This window comes from Euprymna scolopes, chromosome 4 (assembly GCF_053919585.1).
Source record: "Euprymna scolopes isolate OS-2025 chromosome 4, ASM5391958v1, whole genome shotgun sequence".
In the NCBI taxonomy this organism is placed as follows: domain Eukaryota; kingdom Metazoa; phylum Mollusca; class Cephalopoda; order Sepiida; family Sepiolidae; genus Euprymna; species Euprymna scolopes.
In genome coordinates, this window is record NC_136485.1 from 167,149,261 (window position 1) to 167,168,305 (window position 19,045).

Here is a 19,045-nt window from a genome sequence, read left to right on the forward strand (position 1 = left end):
GTAAATTCGCTTTGGTCACTACTTTATATATTGAAGTATTATTATTAACGTAGCCCGGGCGAATTCTTTAATTTTTTATTAGTCACCGGCTATCTTAACTTGACCCTCAAAAAGTGACCAGCCACGTTAATCGAGTTGTTTTTACTAGAATTCTCTGGTGCACCGAATTCTAAAATTTCCTCAGCTAGTAGTTGAGGTATCCGTTACAGCGCTTCTATTAAGCCCATAGACAAAATTCCATAGACAGTATTCTCTGGTGTGATTCTGTTGCTTACATTTATTAGTGTTATGTAGTGAAAAACGAAGAGCCGAATACCTTTGTAAAGGTTTTATTTACAAAAGAAAGCAAGTTACAAATAGCGTTAATTACGCAGCATTTATAGTTAACGGAAGAGTTCATTCAAGAGATGAGGGGTTAGGGATATTACACTTCCCCCTTCAAGTTTTTTTTTCGTTATTATTTTATTTATTTATTTTTTCCCATTATTTTTTTTTCTCTTACTTTTTTTTTTACCTATAATTTAAACTTTTTTTCGTGCCTTACTTATTTTTTATTTTTATTATTTTTTTTATTCAATTTTCACCCCAAACAAGGCACAGTGCCACTTTGAAGCAGGGGGCTACTATCAGGGAATTAATTAGCGGGGTCATTATGAGGGTAGAAGAGTAGAAAGATGTTTGTTAACATTACACTTGGACTTCTGTATATCATTGCAGTTGGGAAAGCAGAATCCCGGAAGGGAGTTCCAAAGACCCGCAGTTCTGGGGAAGAAACTATTGGAGTAAAAGGCTTTCTTGCACCTAGGGATCTCTACTGTAAAGGGATGAGACTTAGTAGCTTGTCGGGTTTGTCGGGGGTAGTTACGTCGGGGAGGTACAAGTGTTTGCAGTTCGTCAGAGCATTCACCATTAAAGTATTTGTAGAACAGGCAGAGGGATGCAACATCTCGTCGATGGGACAGAGGTTGAAGCCTAGATGACAGTTCAGGACCTATCAGGTTGGCGACTCTTTTTTGAACCCTGTCCAGGAGCGAGAGACAAGCAGCAGATGCACAAGCCCAGATGTGACAACAGTACTCCATACATGGGCGAATGGTTGCCTTATAGAGGTATAGGATACTGGCAGGCGTAAGTAGTTTTCTAGCACGGTAGAGGGAGCCAACCTTCCTTGCAGCAGCCTTGGCAATGCTCTCAATGTATCTATTCCAGTTCATATTCCCTGTAAACGTTAGGCCGAGGAGTTTAAAAGAAGTACTTTCAGGCAATGTGTTCTTGGCCATTGCTATTGGTGGTAGAGAAGGTTTCTTGTAGTTATTGAAGGAAACAAGCTTAGTCTTAGCAGCATTGAATGTGACCAACCATTTTTGTCCCCATTCCACTACGGATTGGAGGTCGTCCTCTAGTGTTTCTGCCATTTCCTTGGATATGTGTTCATTTGTTTTCCCCTCATATCTGTTATAGAGAGTGGTGTCATCGGCAAATATACCCATCTCCGAAACAATATTATCAGGGAGGTCGTTTATGAATATCAGGAATAATAGAGGTCCAAGGATAGACCCCTGAGGTACTCCCGCATTTATGTCATATTGTTTGGATGTATGTCCGTCGAGGACAACTTTGATTTTTCTATTACTTAAGAAGGATTTAATTACATTATGAATTCTTCCAGTGATTCCATATGATCTAATTTTCCTTAGAAGACCATCGTGCCATACCCTGTCAAAAGCCTTAGATATATCAAGGGCCACCGCTCTACGCTCCCCTGTTTTATCCAATGAACGGTATATACGTTCAGAAACTACAGTTAAGATATCTGCTGTTGAACGAACTTAGTAATGAAGTCCTTGTATTTCTCAGGAAATTTCAGTATTCTGCCAGATCTACGCAGCGGCTCGGTTGGCATTTCGCTCTCAACTGGTTCCCCACCGGTGTTTTCTTCTATATGTTCAGGATATGGTATACATTCGTTTTCACTCCCTGGCTTACTCACAGGTGGCATGCAACCATTCTCTAACGTGTTGTCTCCATTAATTGTGTTGGGAGCCAAATCTCTGACGTTGACGGTAGTTTCGATGCCTGAAGGTAGTCGTACTTGGGCATAATGAGGGTTGATCTCCAGTAACGTCGCAGGTGTAACCGGGGGGTCATTTTTATTCGACCATATATGATCTCTGATATATACTTGGCCTGGTTTTGCCCACAGGGGAATAGAAGTACCAGAAGTGGATTTACGGCTGTACTTAAATAGTCTATCATGAGGGGTCGCATTCGTAGCTGTGCAGAGCAATGATCGAATAGAATGTAGAGCATCAGGTAGAATATTTTCCCAGCAGGATAGTCTCATTTTACGAGAATGTAAGGTTACTTGTATGGCCTTCCATAGTGTGCCGTTTAGTTTCTCAATTTGACCATTGCCTTCCGGGTGATATCTACTCGTTTTCGAAGTTGCAATGCCTTTCCCATGTAAGTAATTGGTCGTTTCTTCCGACAGAAAATCAGTCGCTCTATCTGTGTGAATCATATCGGGCATACCAAATATCGCAAATAGTTGATTCAGGCATTGTGTGATCGTTGAGCTTGTCATATCTTTACACGGAAATGCAAAAAAAGGAAAACGCGAGTATTCGTCGATTATCGTAAGTACCATGTGTGGACGTAGGCAGTGGTCCCTTGAAATCCATGTTTAATCGCTGAAATGGTACTATTGCTTTTATGAGAGTTCCCTTGTTACCGGTGAAGAATTTGGGTTTTAAATACTGGCAAGACGAGCACGAATTAGTTACTCCTTTTATTTGATCGAGGGAGAAAGGAAAGTTTCTTTCTTTGCAAAAATGGAAGAGTCGGGTAATGCCTGGATGGCATAATTTACAGTGTAGGTCCCGAAGATCTTGTAAGGAATAAGTGAGAGCAGATATTCGGGAAAACGTATCAGCGACAATATTTTCTCTACCAGGACGGTAGACGACGCTAAACTTAAATTGTGACAGTTCAATGCGCCAACGGCATATTTTGTCATTTTTTATTTTTTATTTCCTGGTATTATCAAACATGAAGCTAATACTTTTTTGGTCCGTAATTACAGTAAAGTATTTACCAAGGAGAAAATGTCGCCACTTACGTAGTGCTTCAACAATAGCAGCTGCTTCTTTTTCTACCGTGTGATGTTTCGTTTCACTAGGGCTTAGTGTTCTGGAATAGAATGCAACCGGACGATTCTCTTGATTAAGGGTAGCTGCAATACAGTTGTTACTAGCATCTGTTTCTACTATAAATTCTTTTTCTGGATCAACCGTTACCAGCATAGCATCTTTCAAGTCGTTTTTCAGTCTTATAAAAGAGTCCAACGCCACAGAAGATAACGGGAATTCTCTATTGCGATTTAGTGCTAATATTTTCTCTGAAAAATTCTGGATAAATTTGCTGTAGTAGGAGAACATCCCAATAATCCGTCTTTGTGATTTTAGATTTAGAGGAGATGGCATCTCAAGTAGAGGTTTAAGACGTTCGTAGTCGGGTGATATCTGGTTGTTTTTGATAGTGTACCCAAGTAATGTTATCGTTGAGATTGAAACGATGCTTTTTTTTTATTATTATTAAGCGTGATGTTGTACTGTTTAGCAACCTCATAAAATCTTTGAAGATTATAGTCATGCTCTTTTTGGGTTTTTCCACAGATAGTAACATTATCCACATAGACAAAAGTATCTACTGTGCCAGTTGGCACAGTTTAATATTCAAATTTAAAATCGTTAAATACAATTTAGGCGCGCAGTGCAATTGATTGTTTCGGCGCGTTAAAAAAATGAAAAATGACACCCACGCAAATTCCGGCGTGACCTTTATATACCAAAGGTGCGTACGTAGTTGAAAGCACCCCATATGATGTCTTCCATCCAATGGAATTCCTCCTAGGACACATTTTAAAACTGATTTTCTAGAGCTCGTTTGGAGCCAATCAAACCAAATATAAACATGCACAAACACAAAATCTATCTCTTTAGTCTCTTAGCCTTTCGAGCATTCTTTCGTCTCTTTAAACTCTTCCGACTCATTCAACGCTTTCTCATTAGGACTTACCACGCGTGCAAACATCAACTATTTCATTTCCACTGCTCCGCGCATTAATACTCTCTTTTAACAGACGAACATTAATATTGTCTATGTTACATATTTGAACATTCAAAGAACACAAAAAAAGAGACTCTCCACCTTTCATATGAACTCAAAAAAAAGAACTCTGAAATATTGAGAACTATGTTTTAACTTGTTATTATTTGTTATTTCTATTCCGGAAATAAACCTCCGTTTGTGTTGCACATAAGATTTCTTATTTTTATTTTTATTATTTGTGGAGGAAGTCAGTTCCCAAAAAAAGGCCAGGCGACCCCCACAAGTTGGTGACCCGACGCAGAAATCATATGCACAACGGAATCTTATAAACTATTAAACAACCATAACTCAGCGGAAAAAGCGACAATTTTTTTCGACCACAATTTCAAGCTCCGCGTCATCGGAAAAAGTCAGTTGACAGTTTAAAGGCTTTGAAATCACTTTCGAGCGAAGAAAACAAACATGGAACCTTCCTGTGTTGAAAAACCTCTGGCAACGTTAACGGTAAATATACCAGCATTTAATCCTACCAACATAAAGACCTGGTTTATCCAAATCCAGGCCCTTTTCGACGCAAAGCGGATAACGTCTCAACGAACCAAATACTGTTACTTGGTGGAAAAACTCCCGGCAGACGTCGTCGAAGAGGTGGCGGATTTATTGGAGAATGTGCCTGAAGACAACCCATATGACGAACTTAAGAAGGCCATCTTACGACGGACAGGCTTTTCAAACGAAACAAGGTTATGCAATCTTTTCACCCAAGTAGAATTGGGAGATCGCACCCCGTCACAACTTTTGCGATACATGCGTACATTGCCAGGGGACAACAAAATGTCCGAAAATATAATGAGAAGTCTGTGACTGGATAAACTTCCAGACACAACAGTACAAATCCTAGCACCCACAACGGAAGAGACAAATATTGAAAAACTCGCCGATATGGCAGATCGAATCCATGAAAATCTGAGGCACCGCAAAGTAAACTCAGCACAAGCACAGCAGAAACAGACGTGCGACGACGATATATCGGGACTAAAAATGACGGTCGAAAATCTCACTCGACAAGTGCAGGAATTAATGCAAATAAACCATCGTTACTCATTTAATAAACGATCGGACTACCGAAAACAAAGTCTTAGTAGAGGTCGAAGCAACACACGGGAACGAGCGAACGAAATCTGTTTTTACCACAAAAAATTCGGCACACAAGCTCGGCGTTGCACTTATCCTTGTTCTTTTAAAAACAAGAATCAGGGAAACGAATATTCCGGCCAGTAGAGACGACGACTGTCGCTGGATTTTCCACTAAAGGTCGTTTATTTTTTATTCGTGATAATAATCATGGATATAATTTCTTAATAGACACTGGAGCTGAAATCAGCGTGATACCACCTCTACGTAAACAAAAAGCTATTCCACAGCCTTACCACCTCCAAGCAGCTAATGGCACACAAATACCGACATACGGTGAAAAATATTTAGACGTCAATCTCGGCCTGCGCCGCACATCTCCGTGGATTTTTACCATAGCCAACGTGACGACACCAATATTAGGAGCAGATTTCCTAGCACGGTTTAATCTATCGGTAGACATGACTAGTCGCACACTGACTGATAACCAAACAAAAATCGTAATTAAAGGTATCACCACAAGATACCAGTCTACTGGGATTAGTTCTGCCTTACCTGAAGAGACGTACATTCGTCGGCTGTTTCAAAAATACCCACAACTTACTCAGCCATTCAAAGTCACGGATAATATTAAACATAATGCAAAGCATTATATTAAAACGAATAGACAACCAGTCTACGCCACCCCCAGACGTCTGAAGCCGGATAAGTACAAGATCGCAAAAGACGAATTTCAACGCATGTTGCAACAAGGAATTATCCGACCTTCCAAAAGTGCGTGGTCATCTCCTCTACACATGGTACAGAAAGCAGACGTGACAACATGGCGTCCATGCGGCGATTTCAGGAGATTAAATGCACAAACTGTACCGGATAGATACCCTATCCCACACATTCACGATTTTGCAATCGGACTGCAAAATGCCACGGTATTTTCCAAACTGGATTTAGTAAAAGCGTATTACCAAATACCGGTGGCGGATGAAGATATCCACAAAACAGCATTGACCACGCCATTTGGACTTTACGAATTCGTCAGAATGCCATTCGGACTTAGGAACGCTTGTCAAACCTTCCAAAGGTTAATAGACGAGGTTTTTAGGGACCTTCCATTCGTATTCGCTTACGTGGACGATGTCCTAATTGCTAGTAGAAACCTCGACGAACATAAACAACACTTGGAACAAGTTTTTCAAAAACTGTCCCATTACGGTTTAAAAATAAATTTGGACAAATGTATTTTCAGTCAGCAAGAAGTAAACTTCCTTGGACATTCAATTGATAAGGATGGTATATCACCATTACCCGAAAAAGTAAGCGCCATTATGGATTTTCCACAACCTACGTCTGTTAGACAAGTTCGTCGCTTCATAGGTATAATTAATTACTACAGACGATTTTTACCCAACTGTTCCACAATCCTTGCACCGTTAACGTCATTATTGAAGAACAAAACGAAAAACCAACAATTAAAACTGGACGGATCAGCTTTAAAAGCTTTCCATCAAGCTAAAACTGCCTTAGTCAATTTCACAAAATTGAATTATATTAAGGACAGCGAAGAATCGAAGCTTACACTTACAACAGACGCGTCAGACATAGCTGTAGGAGCAGTTATACATCAACTGACAGGGGATACAATGACCCCTATATCGTTTTTCTCAGCCAAACTGAGCAAGACACAGACAAAGTACAGTACCTTTTCAAGGGAACTATTTGTGGAATAATCGGAATTATCTCCCTTGGACTGTTAACCCTCTTTCCTCTTATTGAACTCTTTTGGAATGGGAGACAAAGAAATGTAATGTAATCGAGGCCCACGCGGGCTGGAAGAGGAGTCAATAAATCCTGTCGTATTTCATATTTCTCTTTTTGTTCTGTTCTTATATTAAACCCTTCAAAACATTACATGGTGTCAGAAGTGGGATCGAAAAAAAGAAAAAGAATTTTATATATAAAAGGAAAAAAGAAAGACATCAAAACAGCAAACAAACCCGGACAACCGAAGTAAATTACCAAAAAAAAAAAAAAAAAAAAAAAAAAAAAAAGAGTTTCGTCAGAAAACTAGTAAGTTTGTTTTATTTTTACAAAAAAAAAAAAAAAGAAATAAAGAAAAAAAAAAAAAAAGAAAGAAAGAAAATTATGGCTCAAAGAAATTTCAACGCCAATATACCGCCCCCGGCAAAAATGTCTCTGTCAGGAAATGTTGCAAACAATTGGAGGAAATTTAAACGAAATTTTTTGAATTATTCTGTGGCCAGTCGATTGTCAAACGAGGTTGATTCAGTATATCAGACTTCTGTTTTCCTTTCTATAATCGGTGAGGAATGTTTCGATATTTTTGAAGGGTTACATTTTAATTCGGAGGAGGATCGAAATAATCTTCAAAAAGTCTTGCAAAAATTTGAGGACTTCTTTGTTGGAGAAACGCATGAAGCGTACGAGTCATACAAATTTCACCTTCGAAAGCAGGAACCGGAAGAAAATATAGAAACCTATATAGCGGTTCTACGCCAGCTTGCAAAAAGTTGCAATTTTGGACAATTAACGAACAGATTAATTAGGGATCAAGTTGTTGTTGGGGTGAAGGATGATATGTTAAGGGAAAAATTTTTAGCCGATAAAACCTTAACTCTAGATAAATGCCTGCAAATGGGTAGAGCACATGAAACCTCAAAGCAACAGTCACAAGCTATATCCTCGGCAGAACCAGATACACAAATAAACCGTGTATTTAGAAGAAATAATTTTCAGTATAATAATAAAATGACTAAAAGAAAGTGCATACGATGTGGATATTTTACTTCACACGGCAGAGATGACTGCCCAGCGATGCATGCAACATGCAATAAATGTAAAAAACTAGGACATTATGCATCGGAATGTAGAACAAAATCGGTAAGGGGAGTTGCAAAAGAAGAAAATGACTTCCTAGGGTCGATCTCATTGGGAAACATTAAAAACGGTGAAGAGGAAGGAAAAATTGACTGGCAAGCCAATATAAAGGTCACCACCACGAAGAACAGCAGAATAGTCAACTTCAGATTGGACACAGGCGCTGATGTTACTGTAGTGCCGGACCGGTTCTTTAGGAAAAATTCTCCTATAATAAAGCAGACGGATAAAAGACTATATGGACCAGGTCAGAACAAGATAAAGGTGATTGGAAAAGTAGATGCTACACTTTGTTATAGAGAAAAAAATTCACTGCAAGAGTTGTACATCGTTAAGGACTTGATGGAACCATTGTTGGGTGGACCAGCAATTAAAGCTTTGAACTTGTTGAGCAAGATCAACTCTATAGAAGGCAGAGATCACCAGTACAAAAAAATGTTTTCAAAAGTATTTACGGGACTAGGAAAACTGAAGCATGTTTATAAAATACATTTGGATAAGAATGCTCAACCTTTTTCAATTACAACTCCCAGACGACTGGCCATTCCTATGAAACAAAAAGTCCAGGAGGAGCTTAAAAGATTAGAAAGTGAAGATATCATCCGCCCAATCGAAATGCCTACTGATTGGTGTGCTCCTATTGTAGCAGTTCCAAAGAAGGATGGTAAAATCAGACTTTGTGTTGACTTCACTAAACTTAATGAAAGTGTGAAGCGTGAACATTTCCCACTGCCTTCTTCGGACCAGTTATTAGCTCAACTTGATGGAGCCAAGATATTTAGTAAACTGGACTGCAACAGCGGATTCCATCAAATTATGTTGCATGAAGATTCTCAGAAGCTTACCACTTTTATTACGCCATTTGGAAGATATTGCTATAAGCGCCTACCATTTGGAATAAGTTCAGGCCCTGAAATTTTTCACCGCGAAATGACACACATTTTGTCAGGAATACCAGGAGTCATCTGTGACATAGATGATGTTCTTGTCAGTGGGAGAAGCCAACAGGAGCATGACCGTCGTTTAAAAATAGTGCTAGAGAGAATGGAGGCAGCAGGAATAACATTAAATGATAAATGTGTATTCTCTGTTAGCAAAATTAAATTTATCGGGCAACTCATTTCCGAAGAAGGTATCCAAATAGACCCAGAGAAGATTAACGCAATCATGAACATGACCAGACCACAAAACGTGTCTGAACTGCGACGACTGCTAGGGATGGCAAATCATGTTGGTAAATTTGCTAAAAATTTAGCAGAGACCACAAAACCACTCAGAGATCTCCTGAGGAAAGACAATGCATGGATTTGGGATGAGCCTCAGGAAACTGCATTTAAAACACTAAAGAAAAATCTGAGTTCTGTACCGGTACTGCTCCATTATAGTGCTGATAAGCCAACAAAAATTTCGGCTGATGCATCTTCCTATGGCTTGGGAGGAGTACTGCTCCAGAAACAAGGGAATGACTGGAGACCTGTATTTTATGCATCGAGAGCACTTACTGAAACGGAACAGAGATATGCTCAGGTTGAGAAAGAAGCCCTTGCAGTCACTTGGTGTTGCGAAAAATTTGCCGACTTTTTGATTGGGCTGCATAAGTTCATAATTGAAACGGATCACAAGCCATTATTGGCATTATTAAAAACAAAACGGCTTGATGAACTAACCCCAAGAATACAACGTTTCCGTATGCGCTTAATGAGATTCACTTATGAAATCATGCATACCGCTGGGAAAAATCTCATTACAGCAGACACTCTATCTAGAGCTCCAAACAGCCTACAAACCAAACATGAATTTGAGCAGGAGACAGAGACAGACATGTTCATCCGTTCAATTATACAAAACATCTCTGTTACCGACAGGAGATTGGAAGAAATAAGGGTGAAACAATACTCCGACAAAATCTGCAGTCAAGTCATGAACTATTATAAAATGGACCATTGGCCTGAAGCCGCTACACGAGACCCTCAGCTAAGACCCTACTGGTTTATAAGGCAGGACCTTACAGTCTGCCAAGGACTTTTACTGTATCAGAACCGACTAATCATCCCTGTGGATCTTCAAAAAGACATCTTGGATCGTCTTCATGAGGGACACCAAGGTATCGTGAAATGTAGAGCGTTGGCACGGAGTAATGTTTGGTGGCCAGGACTTTCAAAGCAAATAGGGGAGAAAATAGAAAAATGTAGTATTTGTGAAAAAGAAAGAAGATATCCGCCAGAACCCCTACAACCAACCAAGTTGCCAGACTACCCTTGGCAAAAAGTTGCAATGGATTTATTTGAATTTAATGGCCACAAATACCTCATAGTTATAGACTATTATTCAAGATGGATAGAAATATCACATCTTGAAAATACCAATGCAAGTTGTATCGTAAACCACTGCAAATCAATATTTGCTAAGTACGGTATACCTGAAATGATAATAAGTGACAATGGCCCTCAATTTATATCTAAAGATTTCCTGGAGTTTGCAAAAATCTATGGTTTTATTCACCTTACCAGCAGTCCACACCATCCTCAAGGCAATGGCGAAGCAGAACGTGCTGTTCAGACAGTCAAAAATCTTTTTAAAAAGTCAAAGGATCCTTACATTGCTTTACTTAATTACCGTACTACTCCACTACAGCATGGCCAAAGCCCTGCAGAATTGTTGATGAATAGGAAACTCAGGACTCGCATTCCAGCACTTCCTCATCAAAATGAAAATTATCAACAAAGTGTCGAAAAATTCAAAGAAGCAGACGCTCGGGTCAAAATGAAACAGAAGTTGTATTTTGATAAAAGTCATAGAACTAGAGAACAAACCCCTGTTTCCCAAGGACAGGCAGTTTGGGTGAAAACACCCAAAACGAGCCCAGCCAAAGTGGTAGATACTGTTACTCCAAGATCAGTCCTGGTTGAAACGGACTCAGGATTGTTTCGTAGAAACAGAAACCATCTTCGAAAAAGAAATGAGCACATCGATTTTCCTCAAATAGCTGCACCGACAGAATTATCTGTCTTACCAAATGCATCCAGAGACATTCCTGAGTGCAGCTACAATAATTTAATGGGACAAACTAACCAAACAGATGTGCAGTCAACTGTACATGAGGATATCCAATCCTTTAACTCAGAAAGTCCCAAAGTAAAATATACAAAGAGTGGTAGAAAAATTCAACCACCAGAGAAACTTTCACTATGAATTTGGGACCTGAAAGGGGGATGTGGAATAATCGGAATTATCTCCCTTGGACTGTTAACCCTCTTTCCTCTTATTGAACTCTTTTGGAATGGGAGACAAAGAAATGTAATGTAATCGAGGCCCACGCGGGCTGGAAGAGGAGTCAATAAATCCTGTCGTATTTCATATTTCTCTTTTTGTTCTGTTCTTATATTAAACCCTTCAAAACATTACACTATTAGCAATTTATTTGTCAATTAAACATTTTAGACATCTGTTAGAAGGAAGAAACTTCTGTATTTACACTGACCATAAACCGTTAACATATGCACTGCATACGCATGTAGATAAATATGGTCCAAGAGAAATCAGACACCTTGATTATATTGCCCAATATTCCACAGACATCAGATACGTCAAGGGGCAAGAAAACATCGTGGCGGACGCATTATCACGAGCTGCAATAACTTCACTAAATTCCAGTTCGTTAACTATGGAATTAATTGCACAAGAACAAAAGACGGACAAGACACTCACTGACGTACAACAGAAAACGTCTTTGCAACTGAAGGAAATGCCCGTACCTTTTAGTGTAACAACACTTTATTGTGATACAGCAAAATAACAACCGCGTCCATACATACCGCCAAGCATCAGACGACATGTTTTTCTACATTTTCACAATATGTCGCATCCAGGCAAACGAGCCACCGTAAAAATAATAACAGACCGCTTTGTTTGGCCGAATATGAATGCAGATATTCGAAATTGGACCAAGACGTGTGTATCCTGTCAGAAAAATAAAATACACAGGCACACGAAGTCACCGCTGGGCACTTTCAGTGCGCCTGATGCCAGGTTCACCATGTTGACTTGGTGGGGCCATTACCGCCCTCAAAAGGACACACCCACATTCTCACCATAGTCGACAGGTTCAGCAGATGGCCAACAGCCATACCCGTGAAAGACACATCGGCAGCGACAGTAGCTGGAACAATACTAAAAGACTGGATAGCAATTTTTGGAGTACCGTCAATACTCACAACGGACAGAGGTTCGCAATTTCAATCGAAACTCTTCGCAGAGTTCAACCAATTGTTGGGAACAACCCACATAAAGACTACTGCTTATCACCCTTGCTCAAACGGCCTCGTCGAACGCTTTCACAGACAGCTAAAAACTTCTTTGGCCACGAGTCTTAACAACGCGGACTGGTCAGATAATCCTATTAATGATCCGAAACACAATAAAAGAAGACTTACAAAGCACACCAGCAGAGCTAGTTTTTGGATCCGTAGTCACACTACCTGGACAGTATTTTAATGCATACACAGATATTTCACCCACGGCTACATTTGTGACGGAATTAAAGAACAAAATGTCTTCTCTCAAATTTACCCCCACCAGGAGGGCTGACAAACAAACCTATATACCGAACGACCTTCACACATGCAAATTTGTGTTTATCAGGAATGATACAGTCAAAAAGCCATTTTGTCCAAATTACACTGGACCATACCAAGTTTTGGACAGAAGTGAAAAATATTTTACTGTCCAACGGAAAGACAGGAAAGACAACATCGTGATCGACCGAATTAAACCAGCATACATTGAGGAATACCCTCAGACAATTTCCCCACCAGAACAAATTCCCTTAGAACATGGGAGACCAGCAGAAAATGACGAGGACACCAAACCCACGACAAAAACGGGTAGGAAAGTCCACTGGCCGAAACATTTCAAGGAATACATTACATATTAAAAAAAAAAAAAATTTTTTTTCCAATCTGGGGGGAGTATTTGTGCCAGTTGGCACAGTTTAATATTCAAATTTAAAATCGTTAAATACAATTTAGGCGCGCAGTGCAATTGATTGTTTTCGGCGCGTTAAAAAAATGAAAAATGACACCCACGCAAATTCCGGCGTGACCTTTATATACCAAAGGTGCGTACGTAGTTGAAAGCACCCCATATGATGTCTTCCATCCAATGGAATTCCTCTTAGGACACATTTTAAAACTGATTTTCTAGAGCTCGTTTGGAGCCAATCAAACCAAATATAAACATGCACAAACACAAAATCTATCTCTTTAGTCTCTTAGCCTTTCGAGCATTCTTTTGTCTCTTTAAACTCTTCCGACTCATTCAACGCTTTCTCATTAGGACTTACCACGCGTACAAACATCAACTATTTCATTTCCACTGCTCCGCGCATTAATACTCTCTTTTAACAGACGAACATTAATATTGTCTATGTTACATATTTGAACATTCAAAGAACACAAAAAAAAAGAGACTCTCCACCTTTCATATGAACTCAAAAAAAAAGAACTCTGAAATATTGAGAACTATGTTTTAACTTGTTATTATTTGTTATTTCTATTCCGGAAATAAACCTCCGTTTGTGTTGCACATAAGATTTCTTATTTTTATTATTTGTGGAGGAAGTCAGTTCCCAAAAAAAGGCCAGGCGACCCCCACACTACTAATTGCTATTTGCTAACAATGCCGTCAATGGTCCTTTGGAAGGCGCTTACTCCATTAGTAACCCCGAACGGCAGGCGAGTAAACTGGTATAATTTACAATTCGTCTCGAATGCTGTAAATTTACGATCCTCCTTACTGATGGGGATTTGATGCTATGCTGATTTAAGATCAAGCGTAGTGAAAACATTATACCTGGCTATTTCCTCGACAATCTTTGATATACTTGGTATCGGATAAGCGTCTAATTCAGTAAATCTGTTGATTGTGTCGCTATAATCAATCACCATTCTTTTTTTTCGGTTTTCATTCGATGTTACTAGAACTTGCGCTCGCCAAGGTGAAATTGAGGGTTCTATAACATTTTCCTCCAACAATTTTGCAGTCTCTGCTCTTATAAATTTGCTATCAGCAATTGTGTGGCGACGTGACTTGGTGCTGATTTGTGTTGTTTTCGTAGAGAGATGAGAAAATAATGGGGGAGGAGAAACGTTCATGGATGGAAAAAAGGTATTCTTGGTGACTGCTCCGATAATAAGTTCTTCCTCCGGTTCATCGAATTTGAAAGTTACCATCCTTTATCTGCCGAGAATATCTTTTCCTATGATTAAGTCGACAAATAAATTTTTATGACCTCCACTATTATGCTAGAGTGTACATTATTATTTAGAGAGATATCGACTTTAGTTTCTCCCACAATTTTCGCACACATTTTAGGGTCGGCTAATGATATTTCTTTGTGTTTGGGAATAATTTCGAGGTTCATTTTTTTTGCAATATTGTCGTTAATGAAAGTCCCCACACTACCAGAATCTATCATGGCATTGTTGACAGTGAATCTATTTATTTTACACTTAGTAAAAGTAATGTCTTTTTTCCTTCCTAGACATGCGAGACTCGGGAAATCAGTGTCTTCATTTAACACCGCTGACACGGAAGATTTGCAGACTTTGGCCCAGTGTCCTTTTTTCTAACACTTATTGCAGTTCGAGTCCCGTGCTGGACAAAGGCGACGTGGATGATGAGAATTCCCGCAGAAAAAACAAATTTCCTTCGGCCTCGTTTTTTTTTTTTTTTTTTTTTTTTTGTGTTGCAGCCAGACTCGTATTTTCTCCTGAAGCGATTATTGGCGCAGAAATCACACTCTCCTGGTCCTGGTTGTAACATGCAGAGTGTTTTTCTGCTTGCTCCAGAGATCTTGCCATCTCGTATGCTTCCCGAAAAGTTTGCGAGGATTTCTCGAGAAGTCGTTGCCGAATTGAGGAGGAGGAGATACCGCTAATAAAAGCCTCCCGCATATACTGGCCTTTATTTGTTTCAGCACTCACGGCTTGGAAGTTGCATGTCTTAGCGAGGTTTTCCAACTTTAGCCTGAAAGAATCCACTGTTTGCGCTGGTTGTTGTTTCATTCTAATAAGTTGGTGTCGGTTGTAAACGATATTAGTAGGCCTGATGTATGCCGCGTCCAGAGCTCTCATGGCAGATGCATAGTCGCATGTGTCACTGATTATTTTGTATACATAAGCCGATATGCTATTTATCAAAGCATAGAAGTCAGTTTGGGTGTTTCCAGTTTCTTCAGTGCCGTTAACCGTATGTAAGTAATTTATAAACGTGAGTTTCCAGTGTTTGTACTTTTTTTCTGCATTGAAGGCTGTAGACTCGGTGTCGAATCATTCGGGACGAAGTACTCGGTCCATTTCTTTTGTGAATAAAATTGTAGTGAAAAACGAAGAGCCGAATACCTTTGTAAAGGTTTTATTCACAAAAGAAAGCAAGTCACAATAGCGTTAATTACGCAGCATTTATAGTTAACGGAAGAGTTCATTCAAGGGATGAGGGGTAAGGGATATTACATTCAAGGGATGAGGAGTTAGGGATATTACATTCAAGGGATGAGAAGTTAGGGATATTAATCTTGCATTTATTAGTGTTATAATCGTGTATTTATTAGTGTTATAATCGTGTATTTATTAGTGTTATAATCGTGTATTTATTAGTGTTATAATCGTGTATTTATTAGTGTTATAATCTTGCATTTATTAGTGTTATAATCGTGTATTTATTAATGTTATAATCATGCATTTATTAGTGTTATAATCGTGTATTTATTAGTGTTATAATCGTGCATTTATTAGTGTTATAATCTTGCATTTATTAGTGTTATAATCTTGCATTTATTAGTGTTATAATCGTGTATTTATTAGTGTTATAATCGTGTATTTATTAGTGTTATAATCGTGCATTTATTAGTGTTATAATCGTGTATTTATTAGTGTTATAATCGTGTATTTATTAGTGTTATAATCTTGCATTTATTAGTGTTATAATCGTGTATTTATTAATGTTATAATCATGCATTTATTAGTGTTATAATCGTGTATTTATTAGTGTTATAATCGTGCATTTATTAGTGTTATAATCTTGCATTTATTAGTGTTATAATCTTGCATTTATTGGTGTTATAATCGTGTATTTATTAGTGTTATAATCTTACATTTATTAGTGTTATAATGTTGAATTTATTAGTATTATATTTTAAAATTTACTAGTGTCATAATCTTGCTTTTATTAGTGTTATAATATTGCCTTCAAGTTTTGCTAGCTCGCTATTGCTTTACAAGTATGTTACTAGTATGTTGTGAGTTTATAAACAACAAGGAACGATAATCCATATGTTGACAAGCAGTAAAATGTGCATTGCACATTTTAGATTGGAATCTGATTAAAAATGAATTAATGCTCAGTTCTAGTTTTTACTTTTTTATTAAAAAAAAATCACTTTAAAAGTATTTAAGCGTTTAAGATTTATTCTTTCTTTCAAGAAAATCAAAATATAATATATAACTAAATAATTACTTTATTTTAATTCATTTTTTTTATATAATTATCCATTTTAAACAAAATGGAGGGAAAATGGTTAACTTTTGATTTTGCGATAAAGTTTTATTTTTGCTTCTAATTTGCTGTTTTGATGTTTACCATGATAGTATCACAGCACGCTTATATTGCAGTTCATATTTTACTACGATGCCCATTTTTCATTTGTAAACAATTTCATACACGCCGTCTTGCGATAGACAGCAGAGCAGCACTACTGACTTGTGTTAAAAATTGCAACATCCCTTTCTTATATCGAATTGAGATGAAAGAAATATAAATCCAACCCTTTCTCCATTAAACTGTTTAATTTAAACAAAATAGCAGAGACTTTTGTTATAAACAGAACTGAGCGTATGGTAAGCAAGAAATTAACAAACGAATGAGGTTAAGTTCAAACGTTTATTTAAAGTTAAATGATCATGAAAAGAGACTGCTGGCATGCCAGGATGTTGGTGACGGCGGCGGCTGCTTGTTGTTGATAGAACGGTGTTCACAATACGGTTCACAGTAGTTGGTGATGTCGGCAGCGGCGATGACTACTTGTTGTTGATAGAGGGTGTTCACAACGCGGTTCACAGTAGTTGGTGGTGGTGGCGATAACTACTTGTTGTTGATAGAGCGATGTTCACTACGCAGTTCACAGTAGTTGGTGGTGGCGCCGGTGGCGGCAATGACTACTTGTTATGGATAGAGCAGTGTTCACAACGCGGTTAACAGTAGTTGGTGGCGACGGCAGCGATGACTACTTGTTGATAGAGCAGTGTTCACAATGCTGTTCACGGTAGTTAGTGGCGGCGGTGATGACTACTTGTTGTTGATAGAGCGGTGTTCACAACGCGGTTCACAGTAGTTGGTGGTGGCAGCGGCAGCGGTGATGACTTCTTGTTGTTGATAGAGCGGTGTTCACAACTCTGTTCTCAGTAGTTGGTGGCGACGGCGCAATGACTACTTGTTGATAGAGCAGTGTTCACAACACGGTTCACAATAGTTGGTGGCAATGGCGGCTATGACTACTTGTTATTGATAGAGCGGTGTTCACAATGTGGTTTATAGTAGTTGGTGATGGCGGCAGTGGCGATGACTTCTTGTTGTTGATAGAGCGGTGTTCACAACACGGTTCACAGTAGCTGGTGGCAACGGCGGCGGCTATGACTACTTGTTATTGATAGAGCAGTGTTCACAACATGGTTCACAGTAGTTGGTGGTGACGGCGGCGGCGATGATTACTTGTTGATAGAGCGGTGTTCACAACGCGGTTACCAATAGTTGGTGATGGTGGCAGTGGCGATGAGTACTTGTTATTGATAGAGCGGTGTTCACAATGCGGTTCACAGTAGTTGGTGATGGCGGCAGTGGCGATGACTACTTGTTGTTGATAGAGCATGTTCACAACGCGGTTCACAGTAATTGGTGGTGGCGGTGACGGCGGCAATGACTACTTGTTGTTGATAGAGCAGTGTTCACAATGCGGTTCACAGTAGTTGGTGGCGGTGGCGGTGATGACTACTTGTTGATAGAGCGATGTTCACAATGCGGTTCACAGTAGTTGGTGGTGGCGACGGCGGCGATGACTACTTGTTGTTGATAGAGCATGTTCACAATGTGGTTCACAGTAATTGGTGGTGGCGGCAATGGCAATGACTACTTGTTGTTGTTAAAACGAGCGGATAGTGTTGCACACATTAGCCTCCTCCCTTTCCTTGTTGAGAAGATTAACGTTTTTATAATGGTGGCGCGGACGTAGTTGAAGACAAAAGGGCAAATTTAAAATTAGTTTGCATTTTGCTTTTTTTAATTGTGTTTGTTTATTGTGTCTTGATGCGTTGTAGGGAATCGTCTGTTTGGTGTATGTATGTATGCATGCGTAATATTGATTTAAAGCTGAAAAAGTTGTGAATGTAACCTAGTTGGGGTTGAATTGTTGCAATGTTTTGTGTAACATTTATTTGCATTAATATGCTAAGTTGCGTTTACTGTGATGCTTATGTTTTACATTTTGGTTTTCTCTTTTGTTGTGCGTCCTTATCTAGCAGTTTTCTGGGTTGAAGTGATGTGTGAGCTATTCTATTGATGTGTGTATGTGAGAGAATGGGCTTTGAAATTGTGTGTATTTATTGAGTTCATTTGTATTGACTCAACGAACATCTTTGTCTTGCCGTCGCCATTAATGACTGTCGCAGCCGCTGCTGTTGCTTTCTGGATTATTCGTAAATATGAAGGGATATGCAATATGACACTTTGATTCCTAGCTGAATCGAACATAAACAATCAATTTACCTCTTTTGATTGTATTTGATTTGGCGGAGATTTTTGTCATTCTTCCTTTTGCTATTGCCGCTCTCATTTTGCCTCTGTTAACGGAATTTTA